Source organism: Emys orbicularis, chromosome 14 (assembly GCF_028017835.1).
Source record: "Emys orbicularis isolate rEmyOrb1 chromosome 14, rEmyOrb1.hap1, whole genome shotgun sequence".
Taxonomy (NCBI): domain Eukaryota; kingdom Metazoa; phylum Chordata; order Testudines; family Emydidae; genus Emys; species Emys orbicularis.
This window is the reverse complement of record NC_088696.1, coordinates 33,145,626-33,156,577: the sequence shown is the minus strand read 5'-3', so window position 1 is coordinate 33,156,577 and position 10,952 is coordinate 33,145,626. Positions and strand designations below refer to the sequence as shown.

Genomic DNA, 10,952 nt, shown 5'->3' with positions numbered 1-10,952 from the left:
CAGCTGTGCAGATATCCTTTCAATTATAATTTATTTTAAAAAAGAGCAGAGCTCTGCCAGACAGAGGAGCTTGTAAACAAGAAGTACATCTCGAATGCCAATAATGCAGGCATTATTAAACATAAAGTCAAAATGAAGAGCTATTGCAGTCAAAGAAATCCAAGGACACCTGACCACGAGTCAAAGGAACAATTTGTTTTTTGCAACTTTAAAAATACCCTAAACATTCTAAACTTGTGTGACACACTTGGTTTTGTGAGGGGAGAAAATTCAACATTTTCTTCTTTTTTTTTTTTTTGGTGTTGGAGATGATAATGGCCATGTAGGCTTATGAGTATTGGAAGAAGAGGGAAAGGTGTAAATAAAGGCTGAGAATTGTATTCAGTGTTGGCAAGGAAATAGGAGCTGAGACAGAGTCCCTTTAAGGCAAGCTAGGCTTAGCCTTGCCTGTGATATACCAGCTAGTCCCCACAAGATAGTGATATGGCAACTTAATGATAACTAGTGACCCCAGCTGTTAAAAGGTCAGGAAATGACATAAGTGAAGAACTTTATTAGGGGGAAGACCTAGGAGAGAGGAGCAAGGGGAGTACCCTCTCTGGGAAAGGCCATCTTGAGGCAAAGAAAGTGACTGCCATGGGGCGTTAGAGATGTGGTCCCCGTACAAGTAGACAGGAAGGAGTTCCCACGAGGTGAAGGCGCTCTGTAACAGATTGGGGCAGATGTGGGAGTCTGAGGCTGAGACTAGCATTTGGTGATGGGAGTGAAAGTTGGGAATAAAGAAAGGCTTTGTGCTCAAGGTTCAGAGTGGAGAGGAACACTTTACAAAAGAGAGAATTTGTCCCAACCCTGACCTTAAATATCTTTTTTGTTTAGGATGCTGTAATTCATGTGAGTTGACAGAAAATGTTCATAACTGAAGCTCACTGCACTAACAATGTCCAGTTAAAATTCTAATGGACTCAGGATTTCTCTCTGTTTGCATCCTAGAGTACAGAGAGTTCTATTTCTGTGGAAATGATGACATACAAACATTCCTGTTAAGAATCTTGACCAATCCTGAAGCTATTGGGTGTAGCTTTTTAACCAGATTATTCCAGTTTTGGTATGACACTGTATTGCTTTTAGAGGAGACAATAATCAAGATCCTGATCTCTTTTTGCAAGAATAGGGCTATTACCCAATTGTAATTTGGCAATGACATGGTGCTAACTGCTGGCAAAATTCTCGCCCTCTGAAATTCTGTTTTCAAAAGTGACATGGGCATATAGGAGCCTTTGTCATTAAAACCTTTGAATCTTAAATTGACTGTAAATGAGATTTAAAGGTCAGATTTTTAAGGCATTTAGGTGAAAAAAGATGCAGATAGGTGCCTAGTAAGATTTTCAGAAGCACCAAGATACCTAACTCTCCAAAATGAAAGTTAGGTGTTTAGGAGCTTTTAAAAATCCCACTGGGGGGTTAATCTCTATCTTTACGTGCTCAAATACCTTTAAAAATCTGGCCATTTAGTTTAAAGATTTTGACAGTTACAAGCGTGTGCTGTACATTTGGCTTAAAAATATAGTACATACAGTAACAACGGCTTTACCTGAGAAGTTGCTTCAAAGTCTAAATTAGCATAACAGACTACAACATTGTGCCATAGGCTTTACACAGGTAGGCACAGGCCCAGCCTCAAAGAGAAGCTAAGGGTTACCCAAAGAGCCTAATTTTGTTTGAAAATTACTCTATCTATAGTAGGAAAGCTGTCAGGTCCAGTAAAAATGGCTCCTGGCTCCTCTCAAAGTAATATGATGACACCCGTTGGCTATATAGCCCAATTCAATCTGAAAATGAATGAGACCGTTGAAGCTGACTCCACAGATTATTCAATTGATTTAAAAATACATATTATCCTATAACACCTTCTACTCATTTTAAATGAAAATTTTTATTAACAAACAAAAGTCTCTAAATGGGATCAGGGTCTGAACAGCAGAGTGGTGAGTTGCTCTCAATATGTTGGTTCATTGTATTAATGTTTTCCTACCAGTTCTTACGCCCTAATCTCTAAGATTTGACCCTTTTGGGTTGCTGACACCATTCTAATAATAAACTTCTTTTGGGCAAGTGTTTGCTACTCACATTAATTGCTAATATACAACACCTTGAGATGATTGACCACTGTCAGCCACAGAACATATGCTTACATTGAATGCAGATTGCCCTTTAATGGAAATCTGTATATTTCATACGAAATACCCGTTCCCAGGAGGTGCCAAACACCTACAGCTCCTCTTGAGGTTCCGACTGGAGAATTGGACAGTCCCTATTGGAGCTGATTTTTTTTCACCAGGACTGATCTGTAGTAACAAAATTACAGGATGCCACAAGCTGCTTTGTTGCCATTTGAGCAAGTACTTTTTTTTTATGGAGGCTGCTTTCTTGTACTCCAGAGTATACTTCGTTTGTACAACAACAAAACCCTAAGTTTCTAACTCTTGCAGAAATAACTACGTCTTCCTAGAACCAACACTGCCTTGCCTATTAGGTACAGTATTTTTTTTTGAAACTGCTTAAGGCTTTGTCTACACACATTTGCAATGGTTTAATTAATTTGGTTTATTTAAACTGATACAGTTAAACCAACAAAAAAGGTACTATGGATACTTATTTTGTTTTAGCTTAAAATGAGTAGGAACAGGTTTAGGGTTAAACCAAGATAAGCCACTGTTAGACCCAAATAAGCATCCACATAGAGATTTGCACTGCTTTAACTTGGCAGGTCTAAGGCCTGCTTTACACTGTTTTTGTACAGCATTAACTGCACTGGCTGAGAAACAGGTACAGTTAGAGCAACACATGCCCCTGTGGTGGACACAGTTATAGGGCCATAAATGAGTATAGCTCATTTCCCTAAATCTAGCTATAGCCAGATAAGCTCCTGTTTCTAAACCAATATAGTTAAGCCTTAGCCAAAACAAATAATGATGAGTAATCCCTATCACACTCTGCTTCTAAATTGAGCACCTTTTGGTGGAGGGGATGTGCAAAGAGCAGAGCTAATAGTTTGCCCACAAGGAGGAGCTGATAGTGACGCTGAGCAGCCTGGAAAGTCATCACTTGCCGTCTGCTTTTCAGCGATTACAAACCGGGGGGTGAGACTGTGGTGCTCCTCTGTGCTTATCAGCTGGTGGAAGGCTCCCTAAGCCGGAATGTGAAGCCGGGTATGTTTGTGAGCCATAAAAGAAGCAGAGTTATTTGTGGCGATGTGAAACCAAAAGTAACCAGTGCCAGGCTCGTGCTGTTGTATCCAACCCAGTGGAATGTGGATCTTGCCTCTTTTTCATTGCCCAAAGAAGGTAACCGGCGCCAAGGATACATTTACCATAAAGAAGGAAGAGCTACGAAGCTCTGTCCTGCTCACTTGTGAGCTCTGTTCAGACAGCAGGGGAAATGGCTGAGTGGATTTTATACTTCTATGCAGTGAGTGGCATTTAAATAAGGATGCTTACTGCACCCTGCTTTAGCTTAACTGTACTGTTTGCCATATTCCTAGAGTATTTGCAGAAGCCATTTAAAATTGCTAAATGATAATATGCATTGACTATCCATTTACATGATGTCTTAAGAACATCATTAAGAGAAGAGTGAGGCGGGGGGGATTTGATAGAAGCCTTCAACTACCTGAAGGGGGGTTCCAAAGAGGATGGAGCTCGGCTGTTCTCAGTGGTGGCAGATGCCAGAACAAGAAGCAATGGTCTCAAGTTGCAGTGGGGGAGGTCTAGGTTGGATATTAGGAAACACTATTTCACTAGGAGGGTGGTGAAGCACTGGAATGGGTTACCTAGGGAGGTGGTGGAATCTCCATTCTTAGAGGTTTTTAAGGCTCGGCTTGACAAAGCCCTGGCTGGGATGGTTTAGTGTGTGTTGGTCCTGCTTTGAGCAGGGGGTTGGACTAGATGACCTCCTGAGGTCTCTTCCAACCCTAATCATCTATGATTCTATGATCATAAGACTAAAATGTCAACATTGTGCAGTACAACCCCAGTGAATTAATTGTGGCTTGAGCAGCTCATAAAATCAAAAAGTTCATACAATTGAACGTCTCAGAATTACAGTAGCTCTGGTGCACATACACTGCATCACTTGCTGCTTGTGCTTCACAGTGATTTCCAATGCGTTGAAAATATTGGGAATGTGAAGGAATGTCGACTTGTTCTTCATTGACATCAATTTCATTATGTGACTTTTGTCCACACTGGAAAAAATGGTTTTTATAACTTCTTGTTCTTAAGATTGGTGTTCAGAAAACTGAATTTCTTCCACTACATAATAATTGCATATTTTGTCACAATACTAAGCCTATAAATGATCTTCCATGTATTTTAGTCAACCTTATTTCAGTATCTAAATATTTTCTTTCAAAAGGTAGTGTTACATGGGAAAATTTTGTATCAAATGACATTAGAATTGTTTGGTCAAGTATTTAAAATTGCTGTTATATCTATCTTTATAAAGTACTGGAACAATGTCTATGTGGACAGTAAGATGTTACTTTCCTTTAAAGTATTTTTGTTTTGATAGCTAAGTGTATTGTCAGTTAGCAATCTTAAATGGATTTTGGAACTTGTGTGTGTTTTGTTTTTCAGACTCTTGACTTCTTCTTTTAAATAGATAGTAGACAAAATGGGTGAGGTATTTCCTCTAGAGGTTATTTCCTCTGGGGCTTGAAAGCTTATCTTTCTCACCAACAGAAGTTGGTTGAATAAAAGATATTACCTCCCCTCACCCACCTTGTCACTCAATTCTGTGGCATTTCTCTGTCTGTAATGTGGTAACTTTGAACACACCATCCTATCAATTCCAAAATTTCAGGGAACTGTTCTAGGCATCCTTGACCAGAACCGTGTTGTTTATTGGTGACAATGAGAAAAACCAAAACATGGAAATGGGGGACATACAGAGCCCCTGGCATCTGGTTAGCAGAGTTCTCAATTGTGATTGACTGTAGACCAAAGAACCAGTTGATGGCAGACATTAACCCATTTCAGCATAACAGTAGTCCCCATTTTAGTTCTGCTCATCTTCCCTATGGACTCCCAGACAGATAGAAAAGAAATGAGAAGGGGGGATGGGGGTGAAGTGAAGGGGGGCACAGAGCCTCTCGAGTGTGAAGGGAAAGTGTGGGGGAAGGGGAAATTGGGGGCATACTGTGCCCATGACATAGGGGAAATGTGGGGCACAGCAAGCCCCTGGCATGCGGCACAGGGAGAAATGGGGGGCACACAGAACTTGCATGCTGAAGGGGTGGAGGTGAAATGAGTGGGCACACAGAACTCCTGGCCAGGGGGAGAATAAGAGACCCTGGCATGGGGGAAGAGGGACAAAGGGGCACACAGAGTGTCTGGCATGAGGGGGGGAATGGGGAACAATGGTATGGTTGAAGGGGTGAATGGGGGGCAACACAACTGCTAGCATATGGTGGAGAGGGGAATGTTGGGCACTGGCATGAGGAGGGTGGGGGAATCGGGAACACATAGAGCCCCTGCAGTAGAGGGGGTGGGAGGGTGGCACACAGGGACACTAGCTTGTGGGGGAAATGGAAGAATGCAAAGCACCTGTGCTGTATGCAATGCACTTGGCTAAAAGAAGCAACAAAGTTTGCAACTCCCCAATAGTATGAGCAATTGGGAATATTTTCAGCCTGAAGGATGAATTCTTTGTTTTAGCCCACGAAAGCTTATGCCCAAATAAATGTGTTAGTCTCCAAGGTGCCATAAGGACTCCTCGTTGTTTTTTCTGATACAGACTAACGCGGCTGCCTCTCTGAAACTTGTTTTTGCTGAACACTCACGTACTTGTTGTTCAAAGCATTTTGGTTTGTGTTCCAGGAAATCAACAGTGACAAAGTGCTAAAAGAGAAGATCCGTGAACAAAGGAGCAGCCCTCCCCAGGTGCTACAGGTAGGGCCAAATTCCCCCATGATGTAACTCCCCTGAAGTCAGTAGTGTTAAACCCAGGAGAGCTTTGTCCCATAACATGTGGGTAGACTCAGTGCTTTGTGGGCAGGGCCGGTGCTACCATTTAGGCCAACTAGGCGGTTGCCTAGGGCACCAAGATTTGGGGACGCCAAAAAGCGGTGCCCCCAATTTTTTTTTTTTTTTTTTTTTTTTTTTACAGCGGCCGCTGTGCTGGGAGGGAGAGGGAATCTGAGCTGCTGGCAGGCAGCCCAGGGGAACCCCTGGGTCAGCGCGCCGCCGGCAGCCCAGGGGTTACCCTGGGTCAGAGCTGCCGCACGGATCCTTGGGCCGGGGGGTGGGGAGCTGCCGTGGGGGGGGGGGTGCCTCAGGGTGGGGGGGAGCTGCCGCACGGCTCCCCGGGCCGGGGGGAGAGCTGCCACCGGGGGGGGGGGGGGTGCCTCAGGGCAGGGGGGGAGCTGCCGTGGGGGGAGCGGCTCAGGGTGGAGGGGGGGCGGGGAGCTGCCGCAGGGCTGGGGGGGGGCGCAAGGTGGAAGTTTCGCCTAGGGCACGAAACTTCCTTGCATCGGCCCTGTTTGTGGGTAGCCACCAGGCTGTTGTGGTGATAACTTTACTCACTGAAGATGAAATGCAGAAGGAAACACATGTGAAAAAGATGATTTGTCTAAAACTGAGGAAACCTGAGAAATTTGGAGTTCATATTTCCACTCTGTCCTCTCCTCTGATAGGAATGACTGCATTAAGGCTTTCTTTCTCTCACGGCTGTCATGGGAGAGATGGAATCTCTTCTGAGTCTGGTTTCTTAAAGGAAATATTATCCAGGACTTGGCATTTCTGCATGTGTGTGGGCGGACGTGATAGCAGACAAATGAGCCAACTTTAGAGTGTGCGGAGCTGAAACATTAAATCTGAGGCAACATGGAACAGAGCAGCAAGAACGCCATGGCAATGCTGGCAACAAAGGACCACCCTAGGGGGGAGAGTCTGTGAGACCTTTAATTCCACAAGGGGTTGTAAGTTTCTCCCCATTACAAGCATGAGGTTAACAAGGGATAGTTTTAAAAAAAGGAAACAAATTTGTTTTTGCAGAGTTGTGGTTTAAGGCCTGTGGCATCTGGCCAGTCTTCTGTGAATTAGTTAGTTATAACCACAGCAGAGCCTGCCTAGGTTTGATGTACTGGTGAGTATTTCCAGCAAAAGCCAACATTCCTAGAGGCATCAGATGAATCTGGGTCAGGGGATCAATAGGGTAAAGCACCCACAACCCCCACGCTGCTAGGGAGGCCAAACCCCTCATCCCTGGCCCCACCCCAAATCCTGTATCCCAACCCCATGCCCCAGCCCTGAACCCCTCATTTTTGGCCCCACCCCGGAGCCTGCACCCCAGCTGGAGCCCTCACCCCTTTCCGCACCCCAACCCCTGCCCCAGCCTGGTGAAAGTGAGTGAGTGAGGGTGGGGGAGAGCGAGCGATAGAGGGAGGGGGGATGGAGTGAGAAGGGGCGGGGCTTTGGAGAAGGGGCAGGGGCCTCGGGAAAGGAGCAGGGGGCAGGGCAAGGGTGTTCAGTTTTGTGCGATTAGAAAGTTGGCAACAGTAGGGGCACCCCAGGACGCCGCTGCTCTGGGGGTGGGGCCCGGGGGCTGCCCACTACTCCGTCCACCTCTGGGACTGCTGCTTGGGCAAGGCCAGCTGCCAGGGCCCACCTAAGTAGCGGCTGGTGCGGCTGGCCCGAGGACCACTCCAGCATTGGCCGGTGCAGCTGATTACAAGGCTACCGGTGCAGCTGGCCCAGGGTCAGCTGCTTTGGTAGGGTTGCCAAATTTCTGATTGCAGAAAACCAAACCCCCTTCGCCGAGGTCCCTTCCCTGAGGCCCTATCCCCCACTCACTCCACTCCATCCCTTCTCCCTCTGTCACTCGCTTTCCCTCCACCCTCGCTTATTTTCACTGGGCTGGGGCAGGGAGGGCTCCGGCTGGGCATGCGGGCTCTGGTGTGGGGCTGGGGATGAGGTGTTTGGGGTGTGGGAGGGGGCTCAGGGCTGGGGGTGGGGCTGAAGGGGTTGGGGTGTATGGGGGGGGACGGGCTCTGGGGTGTGGCTGGAGAATGAGGGGTTTAGGGTGCGGGATGGGGCTCAGGGCTGGGGCAGGAGGTTGAGATGCAGGAGGGGTTGTGGGCTCCAGGAGGGAGTTTGGGTGTGGGAGGAGGCTCAGAGTTGGGGAAGAGGGTTGGGGTGCAGGGTGTTGGCTTTGGCAGGGAATTTGGTTGCGGGGGGGGCCTCAGGGCTGGGGCAGAGGGCTGTGGTGTGGGTGGTGCTTACCTCATGCGTCCAGGAAGTGGCTGGCATGTGCCTGCGCCCCTAGGCAGAAGCCCGGCCATGTGGTTCTGTGCACTGCCCCTGGCCGCAGGCACCACCCCCGCAGCTCCCATTGACCATGGTTCCCGGACAATGAGAGCTGCGGAGCTGGTGCTCGGAGTGGCATGCCAGCCACTTCTGGGAGCTGTGTGGAGCCAGGGCAGGTAGGGAGCCTGCCTTAGCCTTGCTGTACCTCTGATCAGCCTTTTGATGGCCCGTCAGCTGTGCTGACCAGAGCCACCATGGCCCCTTTTTGACTGGGCGTTCTGGTCGAAAAACTGACGCCTGGCAACCCTATGCTTGGGCGGTTCTGGGGTCAGCCAGACTGGCTGCTGCAGAAGTCATGGAGGTCATGGAAAGTCTCAGAATCTGTGACCTCCGTTACAGACACAGAGCCTTAATTATTGGGTACACAGAATCTCCCAGGACCTGGTGCATAGACTCATACTATTTCTAAAACAGCTACCTGTATGGGGCTGGGTAGGTAAGGCAATCTGTGGCCCTAGGCACACCATGATATAGCCCCCTTCCCCCGACTCCTCCCCACACAGTTGCCCCACCGACCTGCACTTGGAGTGGAGGTGGCAGGTTGCCCCTTTCTACCTAAAGAGCAGCAGCAAGGGGGTCCCTCCCCACTTGGGGCAGCAGAGATCCTTCTTCCCTTTGGCATTAGGTGGCCCCCAATGCTGACCCCAGCAGCTGGGGTGCATCTGTTTGCTTCATTTGTTCAAGCATTTTCCTTGTTAAAATGTAAACGTGGATTCTAATACGTTTGCACAACTCCAGAAGCTGGGACTCTGGTTACGGTACACACCGGTTGTGCCTGTCTTAATCTGCCTTGTACCTGTACAGTCTGCCGATTGTTTGTGGTGCTTCGCGTGGGATGTGTACGAGTGGTTATTGCCCATGTGCTGTGGCTATTATTGAAACTTTCAATACTGAAATGTGCTTGGTAGCAGAGGGGATTAATCTCTTTAAAGGGCTAAGACAGATGTCCCCAAACTGTGGGGCACGCCCCCCTGGGGGGCACGGAGGAACATTTGGGGGAGTGTGGCAAAGCCTGAGCCAGCCCCCATGAGGGTGGGGCAGGAGCCCCACCCAGCCCCGCTCTGCCACCAGCTCTGCCACGGCCAGAGCCTCGGCTCCTGGCTGCGACTCTGCTCCCAACTCCAGCCCCTAGTCTTGGCCCCCGACCATGGTCCGGGCACAGCTTCCGCTCCCGACTCAGCCTCTGGCTGCAGCGCCATGCCTGGTCCCAATCCCACCCCCAGCTAAGGCTCTGCTCCCGGCCCCAGCCGCCCTGGTCCTGGCCTCAGCCTCAGCCCCAGCCACGGTTCCATTCATGGCCCCGGACCCACCCCCAACTGCGGCCCCAGCCTCATCCTCCTTAACCCCATCCGCTCCCCTTCCCCCAGAGCTGTGACCCCACTGCTGTGGGTGGAGTGGGGGGCACGGACAGGGGCAAGGGGGGAACGACCCTGAAAAGTTTGGGGACCGCTGGGCTAAAAGGCATGCCTGGAGTTCATTGCAGAGTCTATGCACACTCTCCAGGTGTATAAAGTTGAATCGAGAATACCCAGGGTTTCAGACTTAATTCACAAATTGTGACGATTGACAAAATGTAGCACAGTTCTGTTTATATTTTCTCTCATGGCTTAAAAATATGCATGGTCTAAATCAAGCAATATAAACAGATCAAATTATTTTCTCCTAAATCTCACTGCTCTGCTTTTAGGTTGGAAGCACTTTTCAAAACCGAGCTGGTGTCTCATGGAGGTTAACACGATCCCTTGTTCTGACTGACTAAATCAGGCACAAGGCATAAATACTTCCCCTCAGCCCAGACTAGCTGGTGAGGGAGACGCTGGCCTCCCAAGGGCCTACAGAGCTGGGGCTTGATCAGTGCCCTGGATAATTGCTCACTTCAGTGGCAGGTGAGGGTGCTCAGGACCACATAGGGTTGCCAACAGTCCCTTATTTTTTCATCTCTGTACAACAAGATTGGGAATTGCTGAGTGCTGCAAAAAGCAGTAAGAAATACCCCTGGCAAATGTAGGCGAATACTGTTTATTAATGATAATATCGGGAGGAGGGATGGGGTGGGGTGCAAAGAAAACAGTCCCTTATTTTTGAAATACAATGTTGGCAACCCTAAAAAACTGCTTTTGGGCTTTTGAGAATTGGGCTTTTGTTGGAGATCAGAGTAAAGTTTGAAAACACATCCTTCTGCATCTCATGGGAACACTCACTAGGTGGGAAACTGCCATTGTGCTCTCTAAAACAGGAAGAAATGCCATAAACAGACCCTGGGGTGGCTTGCACTGGTGCAGAAAGCAAGGCAGAGTGATTTCAGTCTAGTATGATTCCCCGTTGGTGCCAGAGAGGCCTGTGTACTCGGTCACAGGCTGATACAACTCAGTATTTTTAAAGAAGAGACACTTGTTTTTGTACTTGAGCTGCACAGGAGTGTCAGAAACAGATATTCAATTAAAAGGTAATAAATATAGACTCATAGACTTTAAGGTCAGAAGGGACCATTATGATCATCTAGTCTGACCTCCCGCATGATGCAGGCCACAAAATCTGACCCACCCACTCCTCGAATAATTCTCTCCCATGACTCAGCTGTTGAAGTCC

The 10,952-nt window shown here is 48.0% G+C and overlaps 1 protein-coding gene across 5 annotated transcripts in view; it reads left to right on the top strand.

Annotated features, from left to right (window-relative positions):
* The first annotated feature begins 3,122 nt into the window (after positions 1 to 3,122).
* Positions 3,123 to 10,952, top strand: part of LOC135889066 (dipeptidase 2-like) — a 36,390-nt gene continuing 28,560 nt past the window's right edge. For 3 of the 5 annotated variants that reach the window (XM_065416894.1, XM_065416889.1, XM_065416890.1), the window contains exons 1-2: positions 3,123 to 3,344; positions 5,877 to 5,948. The gene's annotated coding sequence lies outside the window, so the exon portion shown is untranslated. The other 2 variants (XM_065416891.1, XM_065416892.1) reach the window with 2 other exon arrangements.